Source organism: Loxodonta africana, chromosome 3 (assembly GCF_030014295.1).
Source record: "Loxodonta africana isolate mLoxAfr1 chromosome 3, mLoxAfr1.hap2, whole genome shotgun sequence".
Classification (NCBI taxonomy): Eukaryota; Metazoa; Chordata; class Mammalia; order Proboscidea; family Elephantidae; genus Loxodonta; species Loxodonta africana.
In genome coordinates, this window is record NC_087344.1 from 196313409 (window position 1) to 196332270 (window position 18862).

The window sequence follows — 18862 nt, forward strand, 5'->3', positions numbered from 1 at the left end:
ATTCCACCCTTTTGTGTCATGGCTGCCAGTCCCAGTCTCCCACTGAATCCTGAAGTGAGCAGCAGCCTGCTCTGGCACCACCAGTCTTTCCACACTGAAGAATGCTACCCTCTTCCCATTCCTTACTATAGCCACCGAGAAAAACCTGCATTGCCAGAAATTGTGAAGTTAAGGAATTGAAAGTAGGAGTATGAGTTGAAGCTGAGGAGGTCAAGAACTAGGTGTCGCATAGATTCTTCTAAAACAACCCAGGATGACAGAAGAGTTGGCACAAAGAGAGGCTATTTAATAGGTGCAGTCCTCAGTAAGTATGAGAGCTAAAGAGCCAGATGGCATAAAGATTCAAAGGGTGAAGAGTTTTTGCAAAAGGATGTGAATGAATAATTTCTTTTGTAAGGATCAGCACAAAGCTGGCTCCTATGTGAAGCGGAGGTTAAAGATGTCCCAAATGTCCAACTTTTCCAAACTGCTGTACCACTCCATCATCTGTAACGTTGACTATACTCCTCCTCTTGGTACAGTCCCTCCTGTCTTTGAGTTCCACAATTCACTGCAATGTCTCACAGAACTCATGAACCATCAAGGAAATGGTCCACACGGTTGTAGAGGCTGGCAATTCCCAAATCTGTGGATAAGCTATCAGGCTGTTGGCTTCTCCTGACTCACATGGCTGCAGGGGCCTATGAACCCAAATCAGCAGGTCAGACAATAAGCTGCTTGCTCACAAGACCTGGCAAATCAGGTCAGATGATAGGCTGCTGGCTCAAGTCCAAGAACCAGAGGTCAGATGATGACAAGCCAGATGGAGGATCCAGAGCAAGAGAGAAAGTTTAGCCATTCATATATATATTGGATCCAGACCATACCCTCAAGGAAACTCCCCTTACTTAGCATGGTGGTACAAGGGTGTGACTTGAGTCACACCCTCTAGTAAGGCAGTGACTCAAGATACATCCCACCCTAATACTGCCTCATTAACATAATGGGCAGCTGACTCCCAAATGGGACCATAGCCACAGGCATAGAGGCTAGAATTTATAACATATTACGAAATGGAGGATAATTACATCAGATCACAAAATAGAGGGTAGCTACTTCAGACCACAAAATGGAGGATAACTACATCAGTACGTAACTGCCAAATTATATCATTACACAACTGCTGAACCACTAAAAATCATGGCCCAGCCAAGTTCACACATAACCTTAACCATCACAGGTTCCATATACTTTATTTACTTAAGCAGTAACTGTCCAGTCACCTTGGTGGGCCAGGTAAAAATGGCGTGGAGGGGGTGCAGCATCTGACCTCTAAATTACAAAGGGAAGGAGAATCAAAGTCAAAGCTGATACCTATGAGACAAAGGCCAGACATGTCTCCTCTCTCCACCATCTTTACTAATTCTAATACCAACTGCCCTTCCCATGGCACTCTCTACTTCTCTGCTGGGTTTGATAATTCATTGCAATAGTTGCACAGAACTCACAGACAATACTCATGATTATGGAGTTTATAAGGGAAGTAACAGGTTACAATTCAGGTTCAGGGATGCCCAGGATATAGTTTTTCCATCAGGATAGCCTCTTCCCAGCCGTGCCCACAGGCATGCTTCTCTGTGGTCCCTCAGCCTCTGCCCTGCTTGGGCAAGTGTTACAAAGCTCTTTTAGCTTTGCCAATAAGTGCTCAAAGGCAACCAACTCCACCAATGAGCCTTGGCTGGAAGGCACTCAGCTTTAGTTCCATGCGTCAGCAAACCTAACTCTACCAAGTGCCCAGAGGCACCCTACTTCAGCAAGCCTCCTGCCCAAAGGCACTCAGCTTTCTTGCTCCGTGAGCAGGGAAGCCCACTGCACCATCTGTTGCCGGTCTTCTCTGCAGCCATTTCTCTGCCACCACTTTTCAACGTCTTCAGTGTTTAAGCGCTCTCTCTCGCTCTGCCTCTCTCTCTCTATCTCTCTGTCTCCTGGTACAGGAGCTTCTCAGCTCAGGCATCCTAGGTCTGGGACCTTCTTCCCTGGTGGTAGTGAGATCCTCTCTCTGCTCTGGAATTGGCTCTTCTTTTAAGCCTAGTGGGATGGCAAAACTATGGCTAGTAGGACCATATTAAGTAACTTACTGCATCACAGGGTGGAAGTGCAATGGCCTGAAAGTAGCAGTAGGGAGCAAAGGGAAGGCTGATATCCTGCCACCCCCTCCTATGGGAGTGGGAGGATGAACAGCTTCTGCTTTAGAAGGTTACAAAGGTGTTTAAAAAAGCCAAAAATTCTACCCCATCTCTGACCATTTTTTCCCTCTGTACCCACTGAAAGTCTGTTCCATTGTGAACAACCTCCTCTGTCTTCTCATTTTCTTCACAGATTCCTCCCTAAATTTTCCCAGAGGAGGAGTCACCAGGACAGAGTTAGCTATGGTGTGTGGAATGGGGATGTATGCCACCCACATAAGCCCACAAGACAAGCAGACACAGGCACTACTTTTTAAAGTAGAATCATGTTCTCCTTCCATATCCATATCCTGAAGTGGGTTGACACCTAGCTAGCTTGGCAACTTGGTGTTAATTTCTTTGCAGGAGCCCACCTCACCTCTCCAAACCTAACCCAACTCCATTTAGAAGGGTATAGAGAAGACAGTCCATGCTGAGAACCACCCTGTAGTGGTCATAGTATGCTGTCTAGCCCATTCTTTGCAGCCTAAGAGAAAAAGACAGATTGCCCTCTTCGCTCAGAATGGAAAGCTGAAGAAGGGCTTGGGGTTGGTCTTCATTAGGCCTGCCAAAGAAATCCCTCTTCCTCTAAAGGACTCACAGGACTCAATCCTTTTCCCTGAGACTAGACCTTAACAACCAAATTTTCTGAACTCCAGACATTGAGACAATTGCCTGGCCAGCTGTTTCTAAGCTAGCTAATCCATTCATAGCTACATTTAGAGCAATGTTTTCTGTGTGGGAAGCCCTGAAAGTTTATACTTTCAACACGAAGCCTTGAAATTGTAATGCCATAAAGAGAGCACAGATTTCCCGGGGTGGAATACCAAAGGAACCTGTGTAGAGATGGTGCACTCTAGTAGCCATCACTGAAGAGAACTATTTCAGACAGTCTGATTCTTTTGTTAGCCATAGCTGGACAGCTGTTCCTCCTTGGCTTAAACTATACATCATCTGTATAGTTAACAACTTCATCTCTTACCTTATGTCCTTTTTCCACAGCCTCTTTGCTTCAACTAAAAACTTGGGAAAATTTCACGAGGAAGACTGAGAACTCAAAACCTGGCCCTTTTAGCTGTATTCTGACTCCCATCCTTTTCCGTTTGTCAGCACACTCTAGTCCCGCAGTGAGCTCTTCCTTCACTAGAATCTTGAACCTGACACCCTTCAGCCACCTCACACATGCTCCTATTTCCACTATGTCCTGCGCTATAGTTCCCAACTTCTATAATTCAGATCTTAGTGATTAGAAAGGCCTTTTTTCTGTATTTAGAAAGATAAATCTTTGTAACTTATTGTTCCTATTTTCCCCTCTAAGTCAACACATCATAGCCACATGTCAGCTTTTCAGATAGCTTCTATGTGCCTATTAAGTATTTTTTCCAGGTCAGTGGAAGAACTAATCCAAAGTACAGTGAATCTCACCTTCCTGGATCTAAGTACTCTATTAAAGCAACTCTGCCAGACTTAAGATCTTTCCAAACCAGGCATTCACTTAAAGAAGTCTACCCTGTCAGCAACACATTGTCACAAGGAACTGATTGAGTTGTTCGGGCCCACTCTGATTCCTGTGTCCTTGCCCTGGGCTTTAGTCTTGAACTTCATCCTACAACGGCCTGCCAACCTGACGATCTTTTCTAGCTCTTGGTTCCCCACTAACTCCAGGATGCTCCAGTTACTCATTTTCATCCAGGCATTTTGCTGGTTGCTCCTAACTTCAGTTTAGCCTCAAACCTAACTGTAAACCTGTTAAGGATTGAGTTGCAGCCCCCCCCCCCCGCAAATGTGTGTTAGAATCATAGCCCCTGTGCCTGTGTATGGCACCCTGGTGACGCAGTGGTTAAGAGCTAGGGCCAGAATGGACTTGATGGCAAGGGTTTTTTTCTTTTTTAATGTACCTGTGTATTTAATCTAATGTAATATAATTACCTTACATCTAATGTAATTCAACTTAGTCACTTTCCACAATGTAATCTAATATCATGTGATCATCTTCCACAATGCAAACTAATGTTTGCATTCCATTGGTCGAGGTCATATCAGTGCAGGGACACAGACACACACAGTGGAAGGCAGGCATCATGGAATGATTGACTCCAAGTCAAGGAAAGCCCAGGACTACCTACAAGGAAGGAATCAACACAGCTAAGACCATGATTTAGACTGTTAGCCTCCAGAACTGTGAGAAAATGAACTTATGTTCTTTAAACCCACCCACTTGTGGTATTTCTGTGAAAGCAGAACTAGGAAACTAAGACAAAGCCCTTAGCTAGAATTCTAGTGTCTTCTGGATACGAATAGAAGAGTAGGGACCACAATCAGTCACTGAATCCTAATGACCTGTTATTGTTAGCGGTCATCAAGTCAACCCCTGAATCATGGTGCCTAATGATCTACTGTCCAAAAAATCTCTTCAACCTGTCTCCCCTTTTTTTCTTTTCTCAGTTCTCACCCTTACTAATATGGCCAAGTTCCTTAACCTCTTTGAGCTTGTTTTCTGTAAAAGAGGAAAATAGAACACCCACTTCATGGATCACTGTTGTCATGTTTATGTGAAATAATGTATATGAAGTGTTAGCATTGAAAGTGCTCAATAAATGTTACCTAAAATATTTATTATTGTATGATGTATGTAACAGTTTTCACTAGGTCAGAAACTCAAGGGACTGTTTATTGATGACTCTCTGCTGCCCTCATGGGGAAATCTTTTTCCAAGTTATTGGTTGTCCTACAGGCCACAACAAAAAGCCTTCTTAGCAACCCCACCAGCTAAATTAGAGCATTAATCAACTCTTCTTTGGTTGGTTGTTCAGCCAGAAAAAAATCCTATGTTCTAGCCCATTGTAGGGTAATGCTATTCAGCTATATGCATCCCCTCCCTAATGGAATCAGCTTTGTTCTTCCCTGAAGCATGCTGGGGATGAATTTGGGATGGGCTCAAGCTAAGGTACAAGGCCAGGAGTGGCATGACTGGGCCAGCGGCAAAGGCCGAGGAATGCCTTAGCAAATTGAAGGAAAACATCTGGGCCTGGACGTGAAGTCCCTGGGAACACTGACTGCCCAAGGACGTGGGAGAAAACAATGAGCCTTGGTACCAACTGGAATGGTATATAAGCTTGGGTCCCTTGCTAGGTGGTTGCGGAAAATACTCCAGCTGGCGGCCACTGGAGAAACCAACTGCTTGCCTGTGTCAGTAAGTTTCCCTGAACATATGAATCTAGAAAGGCCTATGTGTCAGTTCTTCGGATTATCTGCTAGGGATGCACAACGAGGGTCTTTCCTTGCTGGGCCTGTCCCCAGACACCTATTATATATCTTTTTCACAAGGACATATCAGGAAATGTTTTTACATTTATCTGAAATATACTGCCTCTATGGTGCTCTCCAAGGAACCCTGGTGGCACAGTGGTTAAGCACTCAGCTATTGACCTAGAGGTCTGGGGTTGGAACCCACTAGCCACTCCACAGGATGAAGATGTAGCAATCTGCCTTCCTAAAGAGTACCCATTGCTGTCTGGTTGATCCCAACTCAGCCACCCTATATTACAGAATAAAACTGTGCCACAGGTTTTCCAAAGCTGTAATTTTTTAAAGAGATTGACTGCTAACTGAAGGGTTGGTGGTTCGAAACCACCAGTGGCATTGAAGGAGAAAGATGTGGCAGCCTGCTTCTGTAGAGATTTACAGCTTTGGAAACCCTATGGGGTCGCTTTGAGTTGGAATTGACTGGACGGCAGTGGGTTTTTTAATCTTTATGGATCCCTGGTGGCACAGTAGTTAAGAGCTACAGCTGCTTGCCAAAAGGTCGGCAGTTCAAATCCATCAGCTGCTCCTTGGAAACACTATGGGGCAGTTCCTCTCTCTCCTGTAGGACCACTATGAGTTGGAATTGACTCGACGGCAATGTGTTTGGTTTTTTTTGAATCTTTATGAAAGCGTACTGGTGCATCTTTCTTCCACGGAGCAGCTAGTTGGTTTGAACCAATGGCCTTTCAGTTAGCAGGCCAGTGCACCACCAGGTCTCCTTGTCCACAAAGATTACAGCCTTGGAAACCTTATTGGGCAGTTCTCCTCTGTCCTCTAGGGTCACTATGAGCTGGAATCAACTCGACAGCAACGGGTTTTTTGTTTTGTGTTTTTTTTAATGAAGGTTTCCTAATTTGTTAATCTAATACAACTGACAAAAAAGGAAAATCATTCAGGCACTAACTTAATAAATATATATTAAGCATTTACTAATGTCCCTGGGTTTTCACTGGCTAATGCTTTTCAGAAGTAGACTGTCGGGTCCTTCTTCCTATTCTGTCTTACTCTGGAAGCTCAGCTGAAACCTGTCCTCCATGGGTGACCCTGCTGGTATCTGAATACCGTGGCATAGCTTCCAGCATCACAGCAACACGCAAGCCCCCACAGTACGACAAACTGACAGATACATGAAGAAAATCAGAGCAAGTCCACAAGAGCCAAAATATGACCTTGAGTACATCCCACCTGAATTTAGAGACCATCTCAAGAATAGGTTTGACGCATTGAACACTAGTGATCGAAGACCAGATGAGTTGTGGAATGACATCAAGAACATCATACATGAAGAAAGCAAGAGGTCACTGAAAACACAGGAAAGAAAGAAAAGACCAAGATGGATGTCAGAGGAAACTTGCGCTCAAACGTCGAGTAGCTAAAGCAAAAGGAAGAATTGATGAAGTAAAAGAACTGAAGATTTCAAAGGTCATGTCGAGAAGACAAAGTAAAGTATTATAATGACATGTGCAAAGAGCTGGAGATGGAAAACCAAAAGGGAAGAACATGCTCAGCGTTTTTCAAGCTGAAAGAACTGAAGAAAAAATTCAGGCCCCGAGTTGCAATAGTGAAGGATTCTATGGGGAAAATATTAAACGACGCAGGAAGCATCAAAAGAAGATGGAAGAAATACACAGAGTCATTATACCAAAAAGAATTAGTTGATGTGCAGCCATTTCAAGAGGTGGCATATGATCAGGAACCAAATTGGTACTGAAGGAAGAAGTCCAAGCTGCTCTGAAGGCATTGGTGAAAAACAAGGCCCAGGAATTGATGGACTATCAATTGAGATGTTTCATCAAACAGATGCAGCTTCAGAGGTGCTCACTCGTCTATGCCAAGAAATGTGGAAGACAGCTTCCTGGCCAACTGACTGGAAGAGATCCACATTTATGCCTATTCCCAAGAAAGGTGATCCAACCGAATATGGAAATTATAGAACAATATCATTAATATCACATGCAAGCAAAATTTTGCTGAAGATCATTCAAAAATGGCTGCAGCAGTGTATCGACAGGGAACTGCCAGAAATCCAGGCCAGTTTCAAAAGAGGACGTGGAACCAGGGATATCATTGCTGATGTCAGATGGATGCTGGCTGAAAGCAGAGAATACCAGAAGGATGTTTACCTGTGTTTTATTGACTATGCAAAGGCATTCGACTGTGTGGATCATAACAAATTATGGATAACATTGGGAAGAATGGGAATTCCAGAACATTTAATTGTGCTCATGAGAAACCTGTACATAGATCTGGAGCCAGTTGTTTGGACAGAACAAGGGGATACTGATTGGATTAAAATCAGGAAGGGTGTGCTTCAGGGTTGTATTCTTTCACCATACCTATTCAATCTGTATGCTGAGCAAATAATACGAGAAGCTGGACTATATGAAGAAGAACGGGGCATCTGGATTGGAGGAAGACTCATTAACAACCTGCATTATGCAGATGACACAACCTTGCTTGCTGAAAGTGAAGAGGACTTGAAGCTCTTACTAATGAAGATCAAAAACCACAGCCTTCAGTATGGATTACACCTCAACATAAAGAAAACAAAAATCCTCACAACTGGACCAATGAGCAACCTCATGATAAACGGAGAAAAGATTGAACTTGTCAAGGATTTCATTTTACTTGGGTCCACAATCAACAGCCATGGAAGCAGCAGTCAAGAAATCCAAAGACTCATTGCATTGGGTAAATCTGTTGCAAAGGACCTCTTTAAAGCGTTGAAGAGCAAAGATGTCACCTTGAGGACTAAGGTGCGCCTGACCCCAGCCATGGTATTTTCAGTCGCATCATATGCATGTGAAAGGTGGACAATGGCTAAGGAAGACCGATGAAGAATTGACGCCTTTGAAATGTGGTGCTGGCAAAGAATATTGAATATACCATGGACTGCCAAAAGAATGAACAAATTTGTGTTGGAGGAAGTACAGCCAGAATGCTCCTTAGAAACAAAGATGGCGAGACTGTGTCTTACATACTTTGGACATGTTGTCAGGAGGGTTCAGTCCCTGGAGAAGAACATCATGCTTGGCAGAGTACAGGGTCAGTGGAAAAGAGGAAGACCCTCATCTAGGTGGATTGACAGAGTGGCTGCAACAATGAGCTCAAGCATAACAACGACTGTAAGGATGGCTCAGGACCGGGCAGTGTTTTGTTCTGTTGTGCATAGGGCCGCTATGAGTTGGAACCAACTCAACAGCACCTAACAACAACAACAACAACAAGGTACCTGGATGGTGCAAATAGGTAACGCACTCAGCTACTTATCAAAAACTTGGAGGTTTGAGTCCACCCAGCAGAAAGACTTGGAGTGGTGCAATGAATTACTTAATATAGCCTTTTTAGCTATAGTCTTTGTGACTCACACACAGTGGTTCAGTGGGACTATGCAAATAAGGTATATGGAACCCTAATGAAGGGAATGGTCAGTTTTGTCATTCCACTAGACTTAAAATGAGCCATCCCAGAGGTGGGAGGAGAGGATCTCACTACCACCAAGGAAAATGAGCCAGGGTCTGAGTGTGTCCTTTGGACCCAGAATCCCTGTGCTGAGAAGCTCCTGAAAGCAGGAGACCGAGAGAGGAGCTGTAACACCGGAGATGGTGAGAATCAGGAGGAGAGCCTGGAGACCAGCAGGAGACTGCCCAGCCCACAGAGAGAGAAAGCTGAGTGCCTTCCGGGCAGGAGGCTTGCTGGAGAAGTAGGGTGCCTAGAGGTACTTGGTGGAGCTAGGTTTGCTGACCCACAAGCTACAGCTCAGCGCCATCGGGCCAAGGCTTACTGGTGGGGTGGGGTGCCTCTGGGCACTTATCTGCAGAGCTAAAAGAGCTTTTTAACACTTACGCCGGCAGGGTAGAGGCCAAGGGGCCAGAGAGAAGCATGCCTGAAGGCACAGCTGGGAAGAGGCTGCCCTGATCGAAGAACTGATCCCTGAGTGTTCCTGAATCTGAATTGTAACCTATTGCTTCCCTAATAAACTGCATAACTGTGAATATGGTCTGTGAATTGCAATGAATTATCAAACTCAGCAGAGAAGTTAACACACAGTGGGAGAGACAAATGATTTCTGAATTGGTAAAGATGACAGAGAGAGGAGGCATGTCTGACCTCCTCCGTACAGGAATCAGTCTGGGGCTGTTGATGTTGATTCTCCTCCCACCCTTGTGAAGTTAGAAGTGAGATGCCTTCACTACATCACACCATTTTTACCCTTGATGATAAACTTCCAGAAAACCTTATGGAGATCAGTTCTATTCTGAAACACATAGGGTGGCCATGAGTCAGAACTGACTCAACAGCAACTGGTATGTATGTAATGTCATATACTATGATAGGCCATAGAATAGGATGCACAGTGGTGAAAAAAACACATGGCTCATGTCTTCATGGTGCTCACTGTTTATGTGGGTAGACAAACATTAAGAATATAAGTACATAATTCTAAATAGAGACAGGTGCTATGAAAGAAAAATAAAAGAACAGAATGCTGTGACAGAAAAATGAATGGTCAAGGAAAGTCTCTTTCTGAGAAGCTGACATGGAAGATGAGATGCAAAGGAGATGAAGGGGCTGGTCATCATACAGAGAGTGGGGAGGAGTGTCCTAGGCTGAAAGAATACCTGCACAAGGTCCAGAGGCAAGGAAGAGATGACACCTTGAGTGACTCAGTCACATTGTGATGAAACAGTGTAGGCTTCTGGGGATCACTGCTTTTCTCAGGGCCCCTGAGTCACTCTTCAATAACAGTTCTATAATTTTATTAGACTCAATAATGGTAGTTTTAAGTTTCCAGAATTTATCATCTACAATTTCCCTCTTTGAAAATGTAGATATTTGCAATGTTCTGAGTTTCTCCAGTTACCTCATGGGTATACAATTTCATTTACATAATATTTCTGATTTCTGGAATACTTTGTGTCCAGGTCTAGGACCCTGAACTCCTTTAAAATCCTGGGAATGTTATAATTTTCCTTCATCCGCAGTGCAGTGAATTAGTATGACCCTTCTAGCCATAGTCTTTCTGACTTCCACACAATGATTTTGGTGAGACCATGCAAATAAGGTATGTGGGGCCCTAACAAGGTGTGGTGGTTGGTGGTGTGTGTCGGCTTGGCTAGGCCACGATTCCCAGTATTGTGTGGCTGTCTTCCATTTTGTGATCTTACGGAATTATCCTAATTATCTTCCATTTTATGTGTTGTAAATCCTGACCTCTCTATGTTAATGGGGCAGGATTATTGTGGGGTTTATCTTGAATCACAGCCTTGCAGGAAGGTGTGACTCAAGTCCCGCCCTTACTCAAGTCATGCCTATCCCTGGGGCATGGTTTGCATCCAATATATACATGTGGGTACTCTAGTGGGGTTCTCTCTCTGTGCATCTGGGTCCTGGGTCTGGCTCATCATTGTCTGACCTCCAGTTCTTGGGACTTGAGCCAGCGGCCTGCCATCTGACCTGCAGACTGGGGGATTCACCAGCTAATGCAGCCCTGTGAGCCAGCAGCCTATCATCTGACCTGATTTGCCAGCTTCTGCAACCTCATGAGCCAGCAGCCTGTTGTCTGACCTACTAATTTGTGTTCATCAGACCCTGAGGCCACATGAGTCAGAAGCCTATGCCTGACTCACAGCTTTGGGACTTGCCACCCTCCACAACCATGTGAGCCATTTCCTTGTTTGTTCTCGAGTTCTGTGAGATGTTGCACTGAACTAAGGAACCCAAAGACAGGAGGGAGAGTACTGAGGAAAAGAGGGGTAGTTGATATCAGAGATGATGGAGTAGTAGAGAAAACTGAAAACTTGGACATTTGGGACATCTTTAACCTCTCCCTCATAGGAACCAGCTTTGTGTTGATCCTTATAAAAGAAATTACTCACGTATCAACAAACAAAAATAATTTTCCTAAATACCCACATTATCCTCATCCTATTTCTTCCAAGCTTTGGCATTTATACACATTTTTTTTAATTATGAAGAAAGTACAGAGAGTTCCTATATACCCCCTCTGCTCTGCACATTGTTTCTTCTGTTATTAACATCTTGCATTCCTGTGGTTCTTTTCTTACAGTTGATGAACTAATATTGATACGTTATTCTTAACTAATGTTCATAGTTTACATTAGGGTTCACAGTTTGTATTGCACAGTCCTATGGATTTTGTCAAATATATAATGTTACCTGTCCACCATTACAGTATCATGCAGAATAGTTTCACTGCTCTGTTCTCCAGCTATTCTTCACTTCCCTCTCCTCTTGAGTCCCTGTACCTCTGGCAACCACTGACCTTTTTACTGTTTCTATAATTGTGCCTTTTCCAAAATGTCTTGTAGTTAGAATCATGTAGTGTGTAGCTTTGTCAAACTAGCTTCTTCCACTTAGAAATATACATTTAATGTTCTTCCATGTCTTTTTGTGACTCGAGAGGTTTTTTGATTTTTTTTTACTGTTAAATAATACTCCATTATATAGATATACTTCAGTCTGTTTATCAATTCACCTATTGAAGGATATCTTGGTTGCTTACAATTTTTGGCAATTTTGAGTAAAGTTGCCATAAACATTTGTGAGCAGGTTTTCTGTGGACTTGGCAGGATTTTTAAAAATATAACAAGCAAATTTTAAAGTTCATGTGGAAAAATAACAGAAATTGAGAGAAAGATTCTTATAAAGAAAAGTAGTGAATGGAAGCTAGCCCAACCAGATTTAAAAATGTATTATGAAGCTACAATAATGAAAGCAGTGGGTTAATGCCTTGTGTTATGGATTGAATCGTGCCCCCTCAAAATGTGAGTCAACTTGGTTGGGCCATGATTCCCAGTATTGTGTGATTGTCCATCATTTTGTGATCTAAAATGATTATCCTATGTGTTGGAAATCCTAGTCTCTATGATGTTAATGAGGCAGGATTAGAGGCAGTTATGTTAATGAAGCAGGATGCAGTCTATGTGATTAGGTTGTATCTTGAATCTCTTATGAGATATAAAAGAGAGGAGAAGCAGAGAGACAGAGGGACTTCATTATTGCCAAGCAAGAAGAGCCAGGAACAGAGTGTGTCCTTTGGACTCAGAGTCCCTGCATTGAGACACTCCTAGACCTAGGGGAACACTGATGACAAGGACCTTCCCCAAGAGTAAGAGAGAAAAAAAGCTTTCCCCTGGAGCTGACTCCCTGAATTCAGACTTCTAGCCTCCTAAACTGTGAATGAATAAACTTTTGTTTGCTAAAGCCATCTACTTGTGGTATTTCTCTTATAGCATCACTACATAACTAAGACACCTATGAGTAGACAAATTGATGGAGCAGAATAGAAGGTCCAGAGATAGACCCAAATACATATGGAAATTTTGTATTGATAAAAGTGTCATCTTGAGAGCAGGGCCAAGATGGTGGAGTAGTCAGGCACTTCCAGTGATCCCTCCTACAACAAAGACCAAAAAAAACAAGAGAAACGATTTTTTTTATGACAAGCTAGGAGACCCGAACATCAAAGGCAAACTTAGAAAACGGACTGAGTGGCAGGGGGAGGGAGAGACGGTTCAGAATCGGAGAGGAGTTGCCAGACCTGAATTGCTGGGAACCCTCAGGCACCATTCCCGGGAGTGAATGTGGCAGGCTGGTAGTAGCATTTAGCTGCAGTTTCCTCAGGAAGGAACAGCCAGTCACACAGTCTACTCACACCTCCAGAACCAGAGAAGAACAGTGCTCTCAGCAAAAGCTAAGTGCTTACATACATATTTACCATGCCCCCAGCCCCCAAACTGGCTTCAGTGGCTCTTGATTTCCCTGGGCTTGAGATAGGTCCCACTGAGTGCTCTGAGCCATTCTCCTGGCCTTGGAGAAGGAATAAATGCACAATTGGGGGAAAAGATAATCTGCCAGCTCCGCTAACCTGGGGAGATCAGGACAGAAGCGGCTCCTGTCCAGGCATAAATGGTACATGAACTTTGAATACCTTTCCCCCCCTGCATGGACCTTTATGGGCCTGTTTCAGGAGAATAGGCCCTTGTTGGAAGACTGCAACTGTTTCAGCTGTGTGGTGGAGAGGTGAGTGTTTGATGTTTGACACCACCTTTCCTAATAAACAGGGTCCTCGCCTACCCACATCAGGGGCCTAAGGACTGGTGGCTCCACACAGGTCACCTAGCCACCTACAACAGGGGTCCAAGGATAACTGGTACCTCCCAGTCCTTACAGCCAAAAGCATTGGGTGCCCGTGGTCCATCTGCAGAACCCACCCACCTTTGCGCTCTAGGGAACAGGGATGCACTTTCCTCACAGATGCTCACAGGACGGTTGTCAGCCCCTGCCTTGTTCAGAGCATGACCACCTGGTGCAACCAGATACCAGTACCTACATCAATCACCCCTTCCACTCTAAGACTGTAGGACAGAGCCTGTACCACACACTTGATGACCAACTACCTGGACACCTGAGCTGCATCCATACAAGAAAACTGAATGGGCTCCTAGGCTCATATACCTGATAACAGCTCTAGCCACCTGGTGACAGGACGTTAGAGTTTCAAAGGTGAAAATAATCAAGCTAGCTCGCTCAAGCAACCTATTTGGGCACATCAAAACAAAACAAAGCAAGAAGCTAGGATACAGTAAGCAAACATAAGATGAACTGATGCAATAACTTATAGATGGCCTGGAGACAACAGTCAATATCAAATCATATAATGAAGCAGACTATGATCGCTTCAGGAAGCTCTCAGAACGAAGAATCAAGGGATCTTCTGGATGAAGGTGCCTTTCTGGAATTACCAGATGCAGAATACAAAAGATTAATGTACGGAACTCTTGAAGACATCAGGAAGGAGAGCAGGCAATACACAGAACAAGCCAAAGAACATACAGATAAAGCAGTTGAAGAAATTAAAAAGGTTATTCAAGAACATAATGAAAAATTTAATAAGCTGCAAGAATCCATAGAGAGACAGCAATCAGAAATTCAGAGGATTAACAATAAAATTACAGAATTAGACAACTCAATAGAAAGAGGAGGAGAATTGAGCAAGTGGAAGTCAGAACTGGTGAGACTGAAGACAAAGCACTTGGCAATACTGATATATTTGAAGAAAAATCAGATAAAAGAATATTAAAAAATGAAGAAACCTTAAGAATCATGAGGGACTCTATCAAGAGAAATAACCAACAAGTGATTGGAGTACCAGAAGAGGAGGGATAACAGAAAACACAGAGAGAGTTGCTGAAGATTTGTTAGCAGAAAAGTTCCCTGATATCGTAAAAGATGAGAAGATATATATTCAAGATGCTCATCAAACTCCACATAAGGTAGATCTTAAAAGAAAACCATCAAGACATAATCAACTTGCCAAAACCAAAGATAAAGACAGAATTTTAAGAGCAGCTAGGAATAAACGAAAAATCACCTACAAAGGAGAGTCAATAAGGATAAGCTCGGACTACTCAGCAGAAACCCTGCAGGCAAGAAGGCAATGGGATGACTTATATAAAGCATTGAAGGAAAAAGATTGCCAGCCAAGAATCATATATCCAGCAAAACTGTCTCTCAAATATGAAGGCGAAATTAGGACATTTCCAGATAAACGGAAGTTTAGGGAATTCATAAAAACCAAACCAAAACTACAAGAAATATGAACGAGAGTTCTCTGGTTAGAAAATCAATAATATCAGATAACAACCCAAAACTAGAACACTGGACAGAGCAATCAGATGTCAACCCAGATAGGGAAATCACAAAAATAAATCAAGATAAAAAAAGAGCTCATACCAGTGAAACAGCCATGTCATTATATAAAAGGAGACAACATTAAAACAATAAAAAGGGACTAAGAAATGTAGTCATAGATCTTTCATATGGAGAGGAAGATAAGGTGATATGAAGAAATAAAAGTTAAGTTTAAACTTAGAAAGATAGGGGTAAATATTAAGGTAACCACAAAGGAGACTAACAACTCTACTCATCAAAATAAAACACAAGAAAAAAATAGACTCAGCAGAAACAAAATCAACAACAAGGAATAAGAGGAAAAGACAATAGATAAACTACTCAGCACAAATAATTAAATGGGGAAAAGAAACTGTCAACAACACATAAAAAAAGACATCAAAATGACAGCACTAAACTCATACCTATCCATAATTACGGTGAATGTAAATGAACCAAATGCATCAATGAAGAGACAGAGAGTGGCAGAATGGATTAAAAAAACACGATCCCATCTATATGCTGTCTAAAAGAAACCTTAGACTTAAACAGACACAAATAAACTAAAACTCGAAGGATGGAAAAAAATATATCAAGCAAACAACAATCAAAAAGGAGCAGGAATGCAATATTAATTTCTGACAAAATAGATTTTAAAGTTAAATCTACCACAAAGGTGTCATCTTAGTTCAGTGAAAAGAATATGGATTATTTAATAAATAGCATTGAGACCAGGGCTTTGAGCCAGTTTGTTTCAGTTAAAACTCCTGCGGAGAATTTGCATTTCCACCTCATCTACTGAATCAGAATCTACATTTTAACAAGATCTTCAGGTGATTCTTATGTGTAATACATTTTGAGAACCACTGCTCTACTTGCAGTTCTCAGAATTAGTCCCTAACCAGCAGCATTAGCATTGCCTAGGAACTTGTTAGAAATGGAATGAACTGGTTTGAAGGCCTGATTGAGATGACTGTGTAGACCTCTGGGAAAAACATGTTGGATCCCTATACCACATATCAAAACTAATGGGATGTAACTGAAGCTGTGCTTAGAGGAAAATGTATAGTCTTAAATGCATATATTAGAGGGAAAAAAAGCTGAAAATTTATGAGTTTTGCATCCATCTTAAAAACCTAGAACAGTAAATTAAATCCAAAGAAAGCAGAAAAAAGGAAAACTGGAACAAACGATAAAGCCATTTTCATTTTGTGGGTGGGGGGAGGTGGAGGGAAGAACCAGAGGAAAACGAGGCATAATTTTAAAAAGCAATCTAGACTGTTGTGAGGACACAACACCACAACAGACTGATCCAAAAACCAAATCAGTTGCTGTCAAGTCAGGTCTGACTCATGGAAACCTGTATGCTACAGAGTAGAATCGGTCCATAAGGTTTTCTGTAGTCTCTTCAGAAGCAGATCACCAGGACTTTATTCCTCGACGCTGCTGGATGGGTTCAAACTACAAATCTTTCAGTTAGTAGTCCAGTACTTAACAATTTGCACCACTCAGGCACTTTCGAAATACTGATAAGCTCTACTTAATACGTGAAAATTTCCCACACGATTAAAAATACTGTGAACAAAAGCAAATATAAATGACAAACTGGGAAAAAATATTTACAACTCATCACAAATGCCCAAGGCCTTTAATATTAAAAGCAAGTAAAAAGTTTGTACATATCAGTAAGAAAATACAAATAATAATATAAAAGGGGCAAAGGACATAAGAATTTACAGAAAAGGAAATACAAACACTCAGCATAAGAACAGATACCCTTATTCATAATAACAGAAATGGACATTAAAATTGTCTTGAGATAGCATTGCAATCACAGAATTGCCAAAAATAAAAAATAACTCTGTTGTCAACACTTTGATGACAAGATTTTAGAGAGTCTCATCTTATACATTGCTTATGGTAATATAAATTGGTAAGTCTTCATGGAGGTAAATCGGACAATATTTAATACAACAGTAGACCAACCTCTTGAGACAGCGGTTCTGTATCTAAGTACTACACGTGTACGAAACAATGAGTGGGCAAGACTACCATATTCACTGAAGCATTGTTTGTAGTAGAAAGAAATTCAACACAATCTAAATATTCATTAGACTCTAGTTGAATAAATTATGATAGATCCACACAATGAGATGTATCTACTAAACAAGAAGGATGAGGGGGAGAAGGAGAAGAATGAGGTAGTTCTATATACAATAATATGGAACAATCCCCAAGATAGTGAAAAAAGAAAGGTACAGAAATGTGTGCAGTATGATTGTGAAATAGTAGTAATAGTAGTACTCATGAAGACCAAGACCACAGCCTTCAGTATGGATTACACCTCGACATAAAGAAAAAAAAATCCTCACAACTGGTCCAACAAGCAACATCATGATAAACAGAGAAAAGATTGAAGTTGTCAAGGATTCACTTTACTTACATCCACAATCAATGCCCAAGGAAGAAGCAGCCAAAAAATGAAATGATATATTGCATTGGGCAAACCTGCTGCAAAAATTTCTTTAATGTGTTGAGAAGCAAAAATGTCACTTTGAGGACAAAGGTGCACCTAACACAAACCATGATATTTTCAGTCACCTCACATGAATGCAAAAGCTGGACAGTGAATAAGGAAAACCAAAGACTGATGCTTTTAAATTATGGTGTTTATGAAGAATATTGAATATACTGCCAGAAGAAGGAACAAGTCTGTCTTGGAAGAAGTACAGCCAGAATGCTCCTTGGAAGTAAGGGTGGCGAGACTTCATCTCATGTACTTTGAACATCTTATCAGGAGGGACTAGTCCCTGGAGAAGGACAGCATGCTTGGTAAGGTAGAGGGTCAGCGAAAACTAGATGGGTTGACACAGTGGCTGCAACAATGGGCTCAAACTTAGCAACGACTGTGAGGATGGCACAGGACCAGGCCGTGTTTCATTCTGTTGTACATAAGGTTGCAAAGAGTTGGAACTGAATCAACAGTGCCTAACAACAACAACTGTAGTATTGTCAGAACCTATCTAACTTCAGGGGAGATAATGACCAGGATCAGCCCAAAGCTGATTCCCATGAGGTGGAGGTAAGGCATATTTTCACTCCAAACATTTTACCAATTCTGACATGAGTCATTCCTCCCACACCACCATCTACTTCTCTTCTGGGTTTGATAATATGTTGCAGATGCCACAGAGAACTCATAGACCATACTTACAGTTAAGTGGTTTATTAAGGAAATTGTTAATGTCATTAGGTGCTGTTATGGATTTAATTCCATCCCCCCAAAATGTGTGTCAACTTGGCTGGGCCATGATTCCCAGTATTGTGTGATTGTCCACCATTTTTTCAGCTAATTTGATTTTCCTATGTGTTGTAAATCCTACCTCTATGATGTTAATGAGGCAGGATTAGAGGTAGTTATGTTAATAAGGCAGGACTCAATCTACAAGATTAGGTTGTGTCTTAAATTAATTTCTTTTGAGGTGTAAAAGACAGGAGTGAGCAGAGAGACATGGGGGACCTCATTTTACCAAGAAATAAGAGCCAGGAAAATAAGGCATCCTTTGGACCTGGGACCTCAGCACCAAGAATCTCCTTGACTGGGAATATTGATGACAAGGACCTTCCCTCAGACCCGACAGAGACAGAAAGCCTTC